This window comes from Saccoglossus kowalevskii, chromosome 5, assembly GCF_978046115.1.
Source record: "Saccoglossus kowalevskii chromosome 5, keSacKowa6.1, whole genome shotgun sequence".
Taxonomy (NCBI): domain Eukaryota; kingdom Metazoa; phylum Hemichordata; class Enteropneusta; family Harrimaniidae; genus Saccoglossus; species Saccoglossus kowalevskii.
Genome location: NC_140645.1, coordinates 41,061,585 through 41,080,959, shown reverse-complemented (window position 1 = coordinate 41,080,959; position 19,375 = coordinate 41,061,585).

The window sequence follows — 19,375 nt, the reverse complement described above, 5'->3', positions numbered from 1 at the left end:
CTGTGTTTATGTTCCACCATTATCTCAAAACCCTATCAACACATTTCAATGAAATTTGCTTCATAGATGCTTTGAAAAAATGTACAGACCTTCTTAGTTTGGGGTTTAAATTTGTTCACACTAATTACAGAATTTGCGTAATAGTTAGCCAATGTTACTGGTGTCACTCCAATTACTATCCCTAGTTATTCAAGTTAGATATTTGTCTAAATGGAAGTTTAGAAGTCCCACCTTCAATGATATCTGTTGTAATGATCTATGATTATTATGATGATGATGTTTCTCCTGTTGTGAAATTTGTGTTAATTACTATTTGGATGTTTGGAAGCTGGATGACAATCATCGTCGCAAAGTATCGGCTGAGAAAAATTTGCCTGCTGTCATGCTTGTGTTACTGGACATGCCCCGATTCATCACCATGAAAACGAGTATGATTCTGACTGCACGAATGCTACTACACCGAGGACACATACTTGCACCAAGCAAGCCAACCTCTGTTGAGCTTTGTGGTAGAAAAAAATTGTCTACCAGTTTTGAGTGCTTCTGTTCGATCTACATCACTGGTGTTTTCGAGGATGTGCAAGGTAGGGAATTTCAGTATACTAGTACATATGACTGGTTTCTCTGGTCGTAAATCTGGGCAATTGCAGTTAGAGCTGACCCAAAATTTGACTTGCTTGGGGATAGAGATCGGCAGCACAGTGGGTTTATTCCATTCTTTGGTCAAGCGCAACAGCAGGATTGGGGTAATAATAGCCTATATGTTTTCTGAGCCACTAACCACACTGCGGAAACTAAAGAAGGTGGTCGGCAGGATGACATTGTAGGAGTTTTGATCCCTCAGGACACATTACAACCAGAACAGTACAACACTCTCTGCTGGACAATCAGTCTGCACTTGTGTAGATATACTCCAAGAGAGCCTGGTAGGTTGACCTCCCACTAGTTTGGTTGACCATCCCTGATCATCTGGTAGACGGAATGTCTTTCTTACAGCCCGTACCAACATTGTCCATTTGACAGACACATCAGGGGCTTGCTAGCACACATGATCGATCACCAGACCAAGGGTCTATAGAACACTGCTTAGTTAGCTAAATACATTACAACCAGAACCTACCTAAGCAGGGGGACACAAGGTCATGACTTTTGAACAGTTTGACAGTGATTATTCTCGATTTGTGGTAAATGCACAACATCACCTTAGAGTGAAAGCGCATCACGGAGATCCACAACACCATAGCCTTTGCACTATTGCAGACTTGGACCAAATTCTGAGCATGGGATGGAAGATCACTTATCAGATTGCCACAGAACTGTTGTCTTCTAAACACACAAAGACTGGTGTTTGTAACACACACCCCTTGCCAGACAGCACTTGCATGGGATGCAACATTGATGTAAACACATTCCCCCAATTTCACTAATATTAGTGGCACTCTGGAAGTTGGCTCTATCAGACAACACACAAATGAAAACACTGTTCGGGCCGAGTAAAAAGTGGACACACCTCCTTTAGTCTTTACTAATAGTTTAGCTACGGTAAGTTCTCAATAATTCGGGACTACTGTCTGTTCTTCAGTTGAACATGTCTGCATTTTCGGGACTGTTCCACATACACACGTACATGCTATCCTCACATTCAGGAGCCACTTGCAGTATTCCTCTATGTCCCACTGATAGACTTTTTAACCATGTGGCAAATATGAATAATAAAACCCTATGCATGATGGGAAACATCAGGTCTGCAGCCAACATCAGTTTGGTTAGGAACATTGCTTGAGAAAGAAGCTATTAAAGAACTGCTCAAAGGCCCTGTGTTTGGCTGTATCATGTTGCTTCTTGTCATTAGTATTGGAGTCTCTTCAGCAAGCTCCTCGTGAGGCACTATAATCCTCGTGTCACTATAATTTGTCTTAGTTAAGAAAGACACGATTCTGATAACCTTGGCTATTGACAGATGCAGTGAGTTACAAGCTCTCATTAGCTGATTTAGCAGTCTTTCAGGCTGACTCAAACTCGCACATACAGTTACTTGCTACTGGACTTTCTGTTGCAGAGTTGGACTTGGGCATTTATCAGGACAGTTGCAGGTAGCTTCTACCCTTGGGGGCCCTTGGCTAGGTTGAGTTTTCTGTATTGTAAATGTTTTGTTAACTTCTTTCGTTTGCAATGAGGCAGCATCATTCAAGTTATGGCTGTTCATTTTCAGAGTGTTTGGTATGCATTTATTATTCTGTTCGAATGTATGCATTGAATTCACACTGTGTCTTAATTGGGATTGGGATTGGTGCGACCGTGGTTCCTGTGGATTTGCCCTCTTATTTTCTGGCTCAAGCCCATTTTATATAACTTATCCAACACAAATATTGATATTGATTGGAGTGACGCCATAAACTATAAGGCTGCTTCATTACTCCAACCTGTTTATTATTCACTCTAAATACTTACCTATATAAAGCTACCAACCCACCTCCCAGCCACTGGCGCTTTGTCCTTTGGAAGCTAATGTGCCTCAGCATGGACCATTCTACTGATTTTACCCATAATTCCTGGAGGTACACCTGGTGGGCAATACTACTATTTTTAATTCGGATAGGGGGTGGTTATTTATTATTATATTATTATATTATTATATTTCAATTCGGCTGGTATTAGGTGCTTGCAAACGATGCAAAAGACCTGAATGTTTTCATTATATTTTCAATTGTGCTTTTTAATCAACCTGACTGGCATAAATAGCTAATTTAGACTTTTTAGCTCCGCTATTGACAAAGTCGACACATCAGAGCTGTTCATTGGCCGTTGTCGCCTGTTGTCAACTTTACAATTCTTCTTCAAAACCGCAAGTCAGAATGTTTTCAAATTTGATATGCAAGTACCTTTGATGGTTCTTTCTCAGATTTGTTCATTTCATGTCAAAATCTTAAATTCTCTATTTTTGATGAATATTTTTGTCATTTTTGGTAAAAAGTAATATTTTCGACTATTTTCTTTGATTGCTTTGATATCACATATCTAGGTACTACATGTGAACCTCTCAGATCTGTTCATTTCATGATGATATCGTCAATTCTCTAATTTTAATGAATATTTTTGTCTTTTTTGGTAAAAAGTGATACACAGCGGAGCTGTTCATATTACTGATTGTCCGCCGTCGTATGTCTTCATCCGTTGTCGTCGTCGTCAACTTTACAATTTCAACTTCTTCTTCAAAACCACAAGTCAGAATGTTTCCAAATATGGTATGCAAGTACCTTGGATGGTTCTTTTTCAGATTTGTTCATTTCATGTCAAAATCGCAAATTCTCTATTTTTGGTGAATATTTTTGTCATTTTTGGTAAAAAGAGATATTTTTGACTTCTTGTTAAAAACCATAAGTCCGATTGCTTTGATATTGCATATATAGATACTACATGTGGACCTCTCTCAGATCTGTTTATTTTGTGATGATATTTTTAATTATCTGATTTTGGTGAATATTTTTGTTAAGAAGTGATACTTTCGACTTCTTGTTAAAAACCAAAAGTCCAATTGCTTTGATATTACATATATAGGTACTACATGTGGACCTCTCCCAGATTTGTTCTTTTTGTGATGATATCTTTAATTCTCTAATTTTGTTGAATATGTTTGTAATTTTTGGTAAAAGTGATATTTTCGACTTCTTGTTGAAAACCGTAAGTCTGATTGCTTTGCTATTATATATATAGATTTGATGTTTGATGTTCAATTCTCTAATTATAATGATTATTTTTGTAATTTCAGTATAGGATATAGGGGTATAGGGGTTGGTATAGAGGTATCTCCGGCGGCGTCCGTCCCGTGTCCCATGTACCGCGTCTCGCGTGAAGTTTTCATTTAAACAACTTCTTCTTAAAAAGTACTTGACCAATTACAATCATATTTGTACTTGGGGTGGCCCTCTGTCAGATTTATCAAATTTGTGTCAAAATATGCAAATTTGGATTTTTAGTGAATATTTTGTCATTCTTGATAAAAAATGTTATTTTCGACAACTAGTCCGAAACCGTAAGTCCAAATGTTTTGATATTTGCAGCAATGGAGTGGTCCGCTGTCAGATTTGTTAAATTTGTGTCAAAATATGCAAATTTGGAGTTTTAGTAAATATTTTTGTCATTGTTGGTAAAAAATGGTATTTTCGACAACTAGTCCGAAACCGTCAACCACAATACCACTTTACTGATTCTTGTTCCATGATAATGAAGTCAGCGGAACCTGATTGCATTGATACTATACATATAGGTACCTCAGGTAAACTTTTCTCAGATTAGTTCATTTCCTGATGATATTTTCAATTATCTAATTTTGATGAATATTTTTGTAATTTTTGGTAAAAAGCGATATTTTCGAATTCTTGTTGAAAATAGCAAGTCCGATTGCTTTGATACTATGCATATTGTTCATTTTCTAATGATATCTTCTGTTCTTTAATTGAAATATGCATCGCTAACAGCGGAGCTATCTTAGCTGATATCCTGAAGATCAATCATTTGATAAAACTTGGAACATAATTAATTGTCTAATTTGCATAAATTAGCATTTTCAGATTTTCCATATATATTTCAGTTACAACTTATCAGATTATAATGAAACTTGTTATATAATGAAACTTGATATACAGACTACGAATACGAATTGATTACCTAATTTGCATTTCTCAATATTAGTATTCAAATTACACATGTGCTCTGGATTATTGTTCAAGCCAGGAATTCAACACTGACACTGATCTTCAGCTTGAAACTTAAGCCATGAATACAACTCCGATATGTTGAATTCGAGTTTACAGCAAGTATTACTTGAAATTTAAACCATGAAATCAACATTGGCAACTGTGGCTTGAAAATCAAGCCAGGAATACAAGACTGATAACTGTGTCTTGAAAACCAAGTAAAAGTTGCTTGTTATTTATTCAGTTTAGAGGTGGGATCACAGGTTTTCTAGTGCCAGATTCTTGGCTAGATTAACACTATGATATACCATATTACCATTAAACTGATAACATCAGTATATCTTTTTGTTGTTTGTTTATAATCAAAACATGTTATTTTCTTATTCAAGCAATTATTCAGAGATCTCGCATATAGCCATTTAGTGCTTACATTGTATATACCAAAGTTTGTAAAAGTGAAATTGGAGGTGTGTTAATTTTCTGCGAAATCCTGAAGTAAATTATGCAACTATTTTCACATGTGCCAGAAAACAAATGCATCCATTATAAGTGTCACCGTATACTCAATCAGGAATGAGCATTATGAGAGATAAAATGTTTAGTTACCCTTACTACCCTTACCAAATTAAAAGCACATTGTCAAACACATTTTAAACATATATAAAACGTATTTAAATAGATCAAAAATACAAAAACTAACACTTATAAACCCAAAAAAGATTAACGGGTTGGTTTAAACACAACCATTTTGATAGTACAGAGTGAAAAATATCACTTTTGAAAAAGAAAATCAAATTCATAATAGCTGTATTTAAAAAATATTTGAACACTAAATGTTATTCACAACTTTCAATTGATGTCTCAATAACATATTGTTACAGCGCCCTCTATTTTAAGTTATAAAGCTGCATGACGAGTAATGTCTTTTTCATCAAACGAGGACAGACGGACAGTGTGCTTCAAAAGCAAAATTATTAGTTTACATTAAACTATAATTCAATTTGGTACATAACATGCCTCATCAAGCAAGTTCTGAGAATGGATGACGTACGACGTATCAACGCCGAGCTCAAGCAAGATGTATATAAATACTGTTTACCGCCGCCATCGGTTAGAAATAACAAAATACGTTATGAACATTCGCCTTCGTGTGACATGAGTTTCAAATGGCAATATATGATATATCCCGATTTACACAAGATACACTATTTTAAATGCACGGTCAATTGAAGGTGTTATGACTGCAATAAGCGCATGTCGATTGAGTAGCAATAAAATCTCCTGTGTATATAGACAGCATTGAAGATCACAATAGGTGTAATGAACAATCAGATAAACACGTAGCAATTAGCATATTACTGGCGTGTCAAGAAATTACTCCCGAACGATAAATTTGCTGAGCAATGAGTATTGTCACTTGAAATGGTGGCAATAGATCAAATGGCAAATGATCTTTGTTTAAGTACCCGATTATATACGTGTGATTTATATGATGCTTTTACATCGTGTCTTATCTTATCAGGCCACGGTCTTGAATATTCGCTTACAATTGGTTCTAAAAAAGAATTCTCGGTTCTCATACTTAATACGCGCATTTACAGGTAAAGTTGTTAATATTGTCACAGTGTAATTGGACTTGCCCCGAATGTCCTTCATTGCAAATAAAACACTACATTGTTTAAAAAGTTAACGGCAAACAATCGAACTACTATATAGTCATATGAATAATTATTGCTGGATCAAGGTTCCGTAGCTTTTCATTTCGGTATGCAAATTATGAGGAAGTCCCCTCTTCTGGGACACTTAGATGCTAAATGTTTATCTCATATATTAATTTGATATCTTCTAACAACGACAACCAGGACAGATATTCGCAGTTGTAATCGACATCTCCATTATAGCTTTTATCTTTTAATGCAGATTTCCAACGTTTAAGTGGAAAATATTCCTTATAATGTAGACGAACGATTAACAAACTATGACATACATGCCACATTTCAACGATCCACGCATGCTCCGACCTACCTGCAGACGACCACTGAACCCCACTGAATATTTCTACTCAACGCCGCTTGGTCAATGTGACAGGTGCCAACGTATGCTTTGTTCTGCGTGTGTTTAGAATTAAAAAGACCAGCATTTTTATTTTTAATTTGATGACTCATTTAGCGACGAACCTTGTTGAATAGAACCTTCCCTTTCAACGTATCTTAATTGTGACGTACCTATGCAATTTAGGTAATGGCTCTTAAGCTTGTTGTCGGTTACTGATGTGTTTCAATGTGAAAAGCATTGCAATTAACCGGGTAGCGTCGGATCATGTCGACAACACGGATACAAAGAGCAAACTAACAAACCATACAGTTTTACACATAGTATATCAAGTGTTAAATGCATTTGTAACGTTAATGGTTTTCAGGGTGTGATTGATGAATGTAGTCCTCCTGTGACACAATACCACGGAGTAAACAGAACTTACACGTATTGGAAATTTGTTTTGAAAGTTGGCTTTCATTCACGAGTGTGTTTGGATTTAGTTATATCGAATTCACGACATTTGATAGACGTGTATTTCGTGTTTTGTTTAATTTCTTTCTCTGTATACTTATCGTGCATCAAACAATTATTTCGATCCATCGCTGATATGACAAGTGATAATCGACAAGAGCATTATGTACAATTTCGAGGTAACACGTCTGCTACGTCGAATTACAGTCGACCATATATCGTTTGCATCACGTAAAGTGAGCATAATCTCTGTAGTAATATGCCACTGATAGTTATATGTATTATATGCTTTTATCTCCAGTCAGCCTGCCAGCGTGAGTAATGAACTATTGTGCGTGGCTCAGGAAAGTGTAACTAAATTAACGAACAATGCCAGACTGGATATAATTCGCAATTGTGTCAGAATTCCATTACACGTTAATATGCAAGAATGGTTAGCTTTAACTTTACGTTCAATTCTAATCAAGTGATGTGAATGAGTGTTACCTCCAATTACTAATGACATGCTGCACTCGAACAGTGTCAGTGCACGTCATAATATCTGAAGCGGATGTTATTTCCATGGAAACCATGAAGTATGTGACTATCACGGATACAGCTATATATGACTCCCACAGACTGCGCCTATATGTGTGCGCATGCGTGAATCTATTCGGCTATACAGACTGTCGCATTTAACTTGTTGACAGTTGGTGATTTGTCCATTTCAATTTTCCTTGTAAACGGGCACTAACAGGAAATGTTTGGTTGTACTGATAAAAACGATGTTTAAGATGCTGTCTCACCACAAGCGATTCCCGGTAAGTAATATCTATCCGTGGCATTTGTCGCTACATCTTATTTATTCACATCAAAAATTCACAGAATGATCTACACGCTTAGCTTCGACCACGAAAAACACCCACTACCACCGGCTTTTCAAGAGAAATTCGTCTTTTATTATCAAGGAATAACGTAATTATTATCTTCACACACTTAATATCGACTTTAACGCATTAGGCATATTCCATTTATCGATTTCGATTTTTGTATAAGTATCCAGACTATTGTTTTTGGTTTTCCAATGGAAATACTGTGGTTAATAATACAACCTTTTCTCAGCTTTTCATACATCTCTCCACTTAAATTTTCATTGTTAAAAACACTCTCGTCATGTCACCAACCGCATATATATGTGTAACTCGTGAATAATGCATTTGATATGCAGTTCATGTCTTATATGAATCTCAAGTAAACTAGTTTGTAACATTAACATTATGTATTTTTAGTATTAAATATGTAGCCGTTTGCATCGTAGAATATCACGATTGTGGTATTAAATTATATTTAATTTTGATTTTGACTAATTTTAATACAACAATTACGTATACTGAAAGTATATGGACAAAATGGAAATGAAAATGTCATATAGAATACTTGAACAAAATAGCAAACTTGAGTTCGTTCGCTTAGATAATATCATCGACAGCTACACCACACATTGACCATTCCACTCTGTTCTGACTGTGTCCTTCCAAGTTAACGAGGAGTTGTCTTTGTACGCGTTTCGTTGTTAAAAACTGTCTGTATCAGAGCAAATGTGTTCTGCCACAATGGAGGGGAGTAAAACGTCATCTTCAAAAAAATAGGTAATTTCTATCGCAATAACTTTGATTTTTTTTTAACATTTGCGCACTGTAGTAATGACAGTAGAGTTTTCTGCTATCATTGAAACACCTTGCCACGCTAGTTACGCACCACACTAATCTCACGGATTCGGAATGCAATATAACGGGTTGAGCAAGTCTTTCTAGAACATGGCGCAACAAACAAAAGGTCTACTTCATATATACACATAAATTAAGCTACGACTCATTGCCTTCTGTGTTACAGCAACTATACGGTTTGTATAGCTATACGAGCAGCCATGATGTTTCAAAACAACACGGCTACCAATTGCTTCCCTATCTTTAACTCTCTTTCCTCTATATTTTGTATGCCTCTCCCAACTTGTTCGATATACTAAAGCTTGTACGAGATATGATGACTTGGGAAACGGCATATACTGCTGTCTTCAAAGCAGTCAAGGTTTTTTTAAGAGAACGTCCAAGCAATATTATAAACTTTGCGACAAATGATCACCTTGTCAGATGATCTTTGATTCCTTGAAAATCATTTTCCCAAAGCAGAAAGTTCTGAATTTACTATTCAGACCGATATATGGTGGGTGCTCATTCTTTTACAAACACCTAATGCCACTTCTTGGTCATATATGATTCTTTTGTACAATAATTGTTGTGTATAAGAATCATTTCTCTCGTGTAGCGCATTTATATCTGCACTACTGTACATATTGATCTATGTGTATATGTGTTATTATACTTTATCTCGTGCATATTGTTATTCTGATATGACAACAATACTTTGTTGAAATCCCTTTACGACTAGTGATTTTGGATTTAATGGATAGGTATGACAGTGTTTCGTATTTTGCAAACAAACAAACGTCTCTATTCAGTGAATAATCGCGCACATCACGTGAAGGTAAATGTATTTCTAAAACATCTTCAATGGTGCGATCAGCAATCGAACCCAATTTTTTCATGACGTTGTAACTCCATTGACAGAGCTAGACAAGGTGATTGGTAAGGGAGTGTCATGATCATGTATATATGTGACGTGTACATCAGCCGCGTTTTGGTCTGACCATCGAACCACAATACATAACATACGCAGCAATCACTAACAATCTCCAAACCTCAATATAACTCAATTATCTGACTTGTACTGGGAGGTTTACCATGTGAAATATACACATTGTTGTCCGCAAACCTTCACATACTCGTATGCTTTAGGCTCTGATATATGTAACTCTGCAATCCATTCTCCCTTGCACAGTCTTCTTGACCTAAGGAGCCACAGAGAGCCTAAACTAGACTCTGCCACAGGCGACATTTTACACCAAAATTGTATTCCGCGTTTTTTTTAATTCATTTGTTTCTGATATCCTAAGCTTCTGTTGAAAAAATTTGTGTTAATTTTCAAAATGTTAAAATAATGAAAAAGTAGATCATGCGGTAGGAGATGTAGATGTGAATCGTCAGTTGAAATCACCTGTGCGTTCGCGTCGTTGCCTCGGGATGACGCGGTCGCCTCTCGCCTGCCAAGTTTTCGTTCGCCTGCTATATGACGTCACAACTGGGCGATGTTTGGAAAAAAGATAGCGAACTAGGAAATCGATAGGTACAAACGTGTTTAGGTAATTTTCTCAAACATAAAATGCCAGTGGGCGTGATTTCAAAATAAATGTTATACATTTTATACGATTTTCGCTCGCATAGCAACGCACCAATACATCTACTTTCTGTCGCGTCGTTTGGGGAACCCTCACGGGGCGACGCGAACGCACTCATGGCAAAGCAAAATGTAGGTCCGGCCATTAATATTTAAATTAGCTTGTGGCAGAGACTAGTGTGACGTTCCCTGGCGACTACCTAGCTTAGTGATAAAAGACCCATAGTCTCTGCGACGGAGAATGTCTGCAATCGACTAAGAAATGATGTAGCTTTTAATGTGTGTATGCCTTCGCATACTTGTACGCTGAACAAAGTAACAGTCTGCACACTTTCCTGCTAGATAAACCATAATGTCAGCCTTTTTCAATCGATTCACGTATAACTACTGACAACGCAAAACATATTTGCAAGCACGCCATTAAACTCTCTGGTTTAAACCGTCGCAAGTTACTAGGAAATTGACACTTATGATCCGCGATTTGGACGCAAAAGGTTGATGTTGTCATGGCAACTCACACTCTGGTGGTAATTGGTCTTGATTAGGTCCAGCATGATTTATTAGTTCACATACAAGAAAAATAACATCAACATGTTAGCTATTTAACTCAAGTTTGTTAAATGCGAAACTGGAGCACTTACTGATTAGCGACAGTCATCCACAGAAAGAATCCGTATCATCCAATTACCACTTCTGCACAGTCACGTAATAACACTAATCGATTCCGAGAATAGATTCCATTGGACGTACTTATTTGATCCGGTTTTTACGTGTTTTAGTAAAATATCTCATACGAATATAAGAAAGTAATTATATAATTTTCAATGTGCTTTAGAACTTTGACTATATGGTATATTGATTATTGTTTTGTAGTCTTTTTTAAACAGCTTTCGTGGTACCATCGGGAATTTAGCATGCACAATACAAGCAAAGAGACTGTTTATTATATTTCATTAAATTCAATAGTAAAATTAAAATTTTTCGCTATTATTATCTTGGTATTGAATTTTCGCTCATTTTACCAAAATATGGTATATTTTGTGGATGCCGCTTTCTCTGTTGAAATGTGAGTAACGAAGCAGGTGGTCCACTTATTGACGGTTTCTGCATGATTAGATGTGAGTTTAATGTCAATATACGTTAATAGTGTATTCAGAGTTTTGTATCCATAGATATTATAACATCATAATGTAAAGGCCTGCGGTTTTGAATAATGTTTAACCACGTAAATCTCGTGAGTAAACACAGATAAATATGTCCAATCTTGTGGTAGATAATAGTGGGTTAATATCGGATTCCTTTGTTTAGGTGCAATTTATATGTACATTGTCTGTACCTCCGACAGCGAAAAACACTTTTAACTAAATACTTTTAACTTTGACACAAATGCATTTTCATAAATTATCTATATAATAATGATAATAATAAACATAATAATGATAATAAAAAATAATATTAAAATATTTTTGGTTATACTAATACATCGTTGAAGACGTCCATGTTCTAGACTTAGCTAGAATGTATTGAAACTTAATTCATTAGATAGTATTTCAGTATTACATGGACTCCCTGTATGTCATTTTCGAAGTACACAATACTGGGGCTCACGTAAATACCTTAGAAAACGTTCAACACTTCAAATAAGACGCATTTTTTTTACTTAGAAGGACGTGGAAAATCAGTGTGTGTGTGTGTGTGTGTGTGTGTGTGTGTGTGTGTGTGTGTGTGTGTGTGTGTGTGTGTGTGTGTGTGTGTGTGTGTGTGTAGCACCAATTACTGATATTTTTTTTCTGAATTCAACCATGCCTAACTAAGGGGAGACACTTACTAACTATAGAAACACATGTAGAATGTCAGTACTTATGATGTGACACACATACTTGACATGTTCAAATTACCTTTATCGGCTGGAATCGCAACATTTTTATGCATACGTTTGGTCCCCATATCGTTAAATATTTCCCGGTGATCATGATTAAACGTTGGTCTACACGTTACGTCAGATAGATACGATTAGAACAACAACCGGATAATATATTAAAATATATTTGATGGAGAAAATTAGTGTACAATGTGCATCATTGTATTGTGCGTAAGACTGATGAAATTCAACGCGTTTAAAAAATCTGAGTTTACTACATAGCGCAATAGTTAAGTATTCATAGAGAATGGTGAATTTGAAAAATAAATTAGTAACGCGACCGATTTGACGTTGAGATATCTTTGTGACGACTACATTTAATGCATTGAACTACATTTCAGCTTTTGATGTCACATGGATTTTGAGAGGAAATAATGCAAGCATCGTTTTTCGCGCCATCATTTGGGTCTGTGCTCTATTCGTACCGTGAATTTATCAATGTTATGGTAACTATAATTGGAATTCAGACACTTGCGATACAGGTTCAAGTAATTCCTCGTATTAATGTTAATACTCCCATTACATGACAGACCTAATTCATTAACGAATTCACAACAATAGACGCTGATTTGCTTCCACATTTAAAGTTGCACCTAAATGTATTTAATTTCAGACTCATTATTCACTTAACTCCATCATGATACATATATATACTAACATAGATTTACTCAATTAATCCTACCACAAGTTAAACAAAAAATATATAGTATCTTATAAAGTCAAGAAACGAGTTAAAATTTATTTACATATTTTTAAGTTAGTTGTAATTAAAAATGTTTTTCATTGTGTTCCATGGAGACAGAATCTACATACTATTGACTAATATTGAAATAAGTTCGTGTAATTGTTATATACGTTATACTATGTGCAGAGCTCAACAAATGAATATAACTTTAAATAGACTAGTTAGGACAAGAATGATTTGTCTGAATAGATTACAGCGAATTTGTATATGCATGTTGGTGTACTTTTGTTGACAGCCTCCATGTTTACGACCTATGACCTGAATAAATGTGTTTGTTTCTTTGGCGATGTATACAGTATTTAAACAGAAAACATGTATGAATTACACGCATGTTCAATTTAATAAGAACTATGGAATTATTCAAAAGAATAATAAAAGCATATTCTTATATTTCTGCTCTGGCAAAATCACATACGAATATCATAGAGGCGATCAATTACTGTGTGGTTGTGAAGCTAAAATTAAAGTAGTAAAGTAAGGGAAGAGAAAGAGAAAGAACTTTAATTAACGTTTCTTACTATCGGCTTCAATATTTATTGTGTGTTATCAACATTGTGCCATAATGTAAACTTATCTCATTTCAAACATCGTATCTTCAATGCATGGCTTTTGTGTTGTTATGCCGCTCAACGATCTATACAATGGCGTGCATATTACTTTAGAAAATCAATCTAAGATACAAATTGCGATTAATTAGCACAAGGATATTCGGGTTGTAGAATATTTCACAGCTTCCCTCATTTTAATAGCTATTTTGTTCAGAAATTCAGATTCGTTTTCCAATGCCGATCGATGTTACACAATACTTTACCCGGGCGGTGAAGCTTTGTTTGATTTCGCCATGAAATAGATATAGTTTGATATGCGTTACGTTTACATATGAACTGTTTTTAGAGTGACGATATGTTATGAAACTTATAAAAACATTCGTGTTAGTTGCAAAGTAAGAGTTTTCTTGAAAAACATCAAACGGTAAAAAATACTATATTTTATACCACACTTACGTGAACGCGCATAAATAACCTATTCATGAAATTTCTTTCTCTATATATATTGATTATGGAACAGCTAACATCAAGAGCTGGTCCCAATATACTGTTAATTGTGACCGATAAAATGATGTCTTGCAATAGGCCCCGGGCAACACTGCTGAATCCTGTTATTCCCACAACATAATAATGCATCGAAGTACGTGTAATAATGACACGTGTAATAATGACTCACATCTAATCCACAATAAACCCAGCTATAAATTGTGGGCATTGAATTTAAATATTTTTAATTCCAGTCAGGAAAAAGAAATATTGAATGCACGCGTATAAGTATTCGTATAGAAGGTTTAGGATTAATACATGTGTTAAGAATATCAAGATTTCGCATTTTAGCAAACTATCAGGTATTCAACTAAGCTTATAAATAATTCACGTTCACTTATTTCACACTTATGATAGAACATATATGCTGTTATACAATACACATACTATTAAAATGCTTGCAGCGACACAGTTGATGTTTCTTTGAATATCAATACTAACTTCCAATTTAAAAATAACGTATAATTCCAAATGATAATGATTTATGCGTGTCTTCGTGGATGCTTCAAAGATTGGTTGTAATGAATGTTATGTAAGTACATCGCCTCGCAGGGCATATACACACAGATCTACGTGTGGCTGACACGTGATATGAAATGTACTATTGGTCACCTATTGTTAAGGCTCCAGTTTTAGTTAATCTATGTATCATCAATATCCCGGGTTGCATTTGTAGAGCCTAGATTTGCATAAATTGTATTTTACGTGGTAATTAATTATATTTTAATAGTAAAAATTACGTCATAATGATTGGTTGAAAGAAAGTGGGGAATGTCAAGTAGTTCATTTTTATTTTCCGTGTTCGCATTAACAACCCAATTAACTAAGCAACCAACTCTCAAATTTGAAAATTGACTCAAATTTTGTCGAGAAGTGTGATGCAGTGAAATGGTTAAAGTAAAGTTTCTATGATGTTCTATAACAAATATATTGGAACCTAGCAAATAATTCATTTCATCTGCAGAGCAATGATCTGTACTGAGGTCTCGGTTACATTAAATACCTAGACAGGATTATGGAATGCATAACATTGGAAACAAAATTTAGAAAAATCAAATTTTAAACAAAGAAGATATGCCAGAAAATACATTTAAATATGTCAATTGGTTTTATTGTTGGTCGCCGTTCATGCGTGATATTTTAGAGTGATATGTAGACAGCAATGACTAAAATATTGTGCCGTGTATACTGCAATATCTTACGAAAATATAGTGCAGTTCCTTACGAAAATATAGTGCAGTTCCTTACGAAAATATAGTGCAGTTCCTTACGAAAATATAGTGCAGTTCCTTACAAAAATATAGTGCAGTGCACACAGCAATGTCAATATAATTATAGTGCAGTGCATACATGACGACCACAGTAACTGAATATTGAGAAAATACGGCGCAAAAAGCTGTGATAATGATATAGTGGAATCTGAGTTTAGTTCACACATGCTACTGTAATTGTCATCGGTCTGTAGAGTGAAAAGAAGGTGTCCATTATAGTGTATAATTTCCATCCTCTGTAAGTAAAATAACCGTCCCATTATACTGTGTATACTTTTTCGAAACTCGAATTACAAGAACTGTATGTATCAAATTGCACTTCCTGTGACAATTCTTAGAAGAAATGTATGATTGTAATGTTATATTGTACGTCCAATTTAATTGGCATATTCAATATCTGATGGTAAATTACACCATGACGTTATACTGCAATGACTCTAATTGTTGAATTCCATTCTTAGATTTCGCCTATTTTCCTATTTTTGTCGTGGCTCATTATCGCGATTGTCCATTACTTTCACAGTTTTGCGTATTATCAACTTAGCAGGATGTCTTATTTGGATACGTTCAATCAGGGATACCTTTAATCGTACCGCACAGCAACCACTTGTCTTATGTGTAACGGTTCTTTTACTCTGACCTAATGCTTTGATGACTGTATAGCTGCATCACCATAGGAACGATGGCTGACTGAGCAGTCCGCATTCTGCTAAAGTAGAAATAACAACATATCCAAGACATAGTCGCACATGGAATGCACAAATCCAAATCTGTCAAAACAATTGATAGGTACAATGCTTCAAAACAATCAGTTAAAAAGTACACCACATAGTCAAATCATATTTAAACAGTAAGATATTAACGGCCACGGCAATAATATTACCATTTTGCAGGAGACAATAGTATATGTAGTTTATATTGTTTACACTGCCTCAATTCTAAATTCGAGTCTTTTATTTTTTGTTTTTCGTCTGTCAGTTTTCACATTAAAGCCAAGTAATTCAAGTGAACAGCAAAATAAATTTCACCATATGTCATTCGCAAACAAACAAGGTAATATGAATTTCTAATTTAACCATGAGTTCGGTATGGCTTTATTTACTGAATATTTATTTTCCTCAATATATATTTTCATTTTTCAGTCTGGCAAACTTGAATTATGTCAATTTCCCTTTTTGATGTTTCTCTTTGAAATAACTCTAATTATATCATGAACATAGTTTACCTAAAACTTCCAAATAAGAACATTATATTGATAGCTAGTTTTGGCGATCAGAAACCTGCAAAACGGGTGAACGGAATCAACAGAATATAAAATTTATGACGTTACGTAATGTCACGTAGTTCGGTGAGATAAACGTACTAGTATAGGACTATTCAATCTTTACTTGATGTTCATTCACAATTGAGACCGTGGAATGAAACAATTCCCTACACCAATAACTGTTCTTGTGAACATCGTTTATGTTATGCGGCTAAACACCACAGACGGCGTCAAACGCCCAATGTAAAAATATGAGAACAATACATCTATCAGAACATTAATAATACTTACAAAATAAAGTAATACAACAATAATGCTCTAACTATTAAATCAAGATTTTTTTAAGTGCGCGACTCGTTTATGACATTCAAGCAGTTTGTCCCGCGGGTGTAATAAACTGGATAAAAATCATAAATCACTTTGACAGGTGATGAGTTGTGTATCATATGTAGACAACCACTTGAATGTGATTCAAATTGTTACTTGCTGTGTTCCACATGTGGAGGATGTGCTCACTCCTTTCGAACATTAATCACGTGTTTTTATCTGAAACATACAAATACATGACAGTTACACATCTTTCTCGAAATTATTAGACTACATTTATATGTTGACTGGATTCATTATAATTTGCTTATGATAAGTTCACTGTAATGTTTCTACATCGTAAAAATAACAGAAACGTTATTTAAGAAGCTCTGACCGTAAAATCGTTACCATAATGACATATAGTTACTGCGAGTAACATTGATACCGGCCACTGGTATAGTGGTTTTACATCACATTCATAATCGGTGGACCCAAGTTCAAAATAGGGTTTGTGTGCCATAGACTCAATGGAAAGGTCATTTCCACTTGCCAAAATATCACTAACGAATGCGACTTTGAGGAACCTTGGTTAATGTCTGCATGTGCTTGTGTTCGACCGAGCCTGGTTGACGCCAGGATAGCCAATTTAATTCCCATTTGATAGAGATATAGCCCTGTAGTGTAGTCCCAAACATGAATATGACTTCTGTGGAAAAAAATGCACTATGTGTTAGTCCTTGCAATTTGCACATACAAAACAAATCAGGAGAGACAACAGAACTGTTCCCGGATCAAAAACATTTATAAAAAAAACATTGATAATTTCGAAACAAGGTAACCTGTCGTTATGAATTATAGAACACAATTTTCAAATATTTGAATCACGAATAGTTAAAAAGATCAACCAAAACAAATGTATACTGAGTCATTCGATGCAACAGTTTCATGGTTTGCGTACATCTATGAAAGTATACATCAAATGTCACTTCAGTAACCATAGATATAAGGTATTGTCATGAATACACATGATTCAGATATGTGTCTGACATTATTGATTTTAAACGAGAGACTGTGCATACAGTTGAAACATTTGAAACACAGAACAAAATGTCTATACATCAAAGAGTAATGTGGAAATAATTATATACAGAGCAATTGTGATATGGTATAGTATTGTGTAATCATATGAGCAACATTGATATTCGCAATGTCCTATTGTTTTACGGTTTTCGATTCGGTGTTATTTTGTTTACAATGACAACGCAACTCCGAATCCAGAGATCGCTGCCTTGCGAAGGCTGGTCTCTTTGTAGTAATCAGTATTCATAATTACGACAAAACTATTCCGACTCGCGATTTTTTTTACACGTATACGGCAAAGAACCATTGCTAAAAGTTAGCAATGGGCAATTCCAATTCCATTTGTCGTTTTTTGTGGTCAGTTGGGCGATTTTTGTACTGATGCAGTTACGCGTATGATAAAGAGGTCTTACGCTCCTAATAGTGGCGCTAGCGTGCGGTAATATTGCTATTTCTCCTCGCGCTACGCACGCAAGATTGCTTCTCGCATTACAATACGCTATTGTCGGTACGAGCCGCGAATAACTAAAATAATTATCCATGTTCCAGATGTACTGAATTACACATACATATGTACCGCGCATGGTTAAAGTCCACGACTTTTAGTAAGATATTTACAGTGTTTAATACATATAAAACAAACTTTATTGTGTATTGTCACGTGATATCGCCATTTATTTCATTCACACCTTCATAAATATAAAATGAAAATATTGGGATATATTATTATTCAAGGTCGTAGGCTTGGAATGCAAAGCCTTACAATGTATGCGTAATTATATTTTGTAATTATATGATATTAGTCTAAGCATAACATCCTCAGGGAAAGTCACAGGGTAACAAATTAAAATTAAGATAAATGAAATTTTAAGACGATGTGAAAACATTAGTTGTGTTGTATTATTCTGTGAACGTGTGCCAGACGTTGCAACCAAATATTACATCCGGGTACTTTGTGTGAGATATATATGTCTGATATAGTTTCTTACTAATGTTTTGATGATTAATCTTAATGTACTAAAATAATAATATTTCTTGGAAATGTTAAAGAGCGGTGGTCGTTGCGCCACGTCCTGTTCGATATGGGACTCATAGCGACGCACACAACGCGTGTAAAATACATTGCTTTTTTACATGATATTAGAACTCGCGCTGCGCGACGACCACCGCTCTTTAATAATATTTATATTTTTGGTATATATTGCTTGAAGGT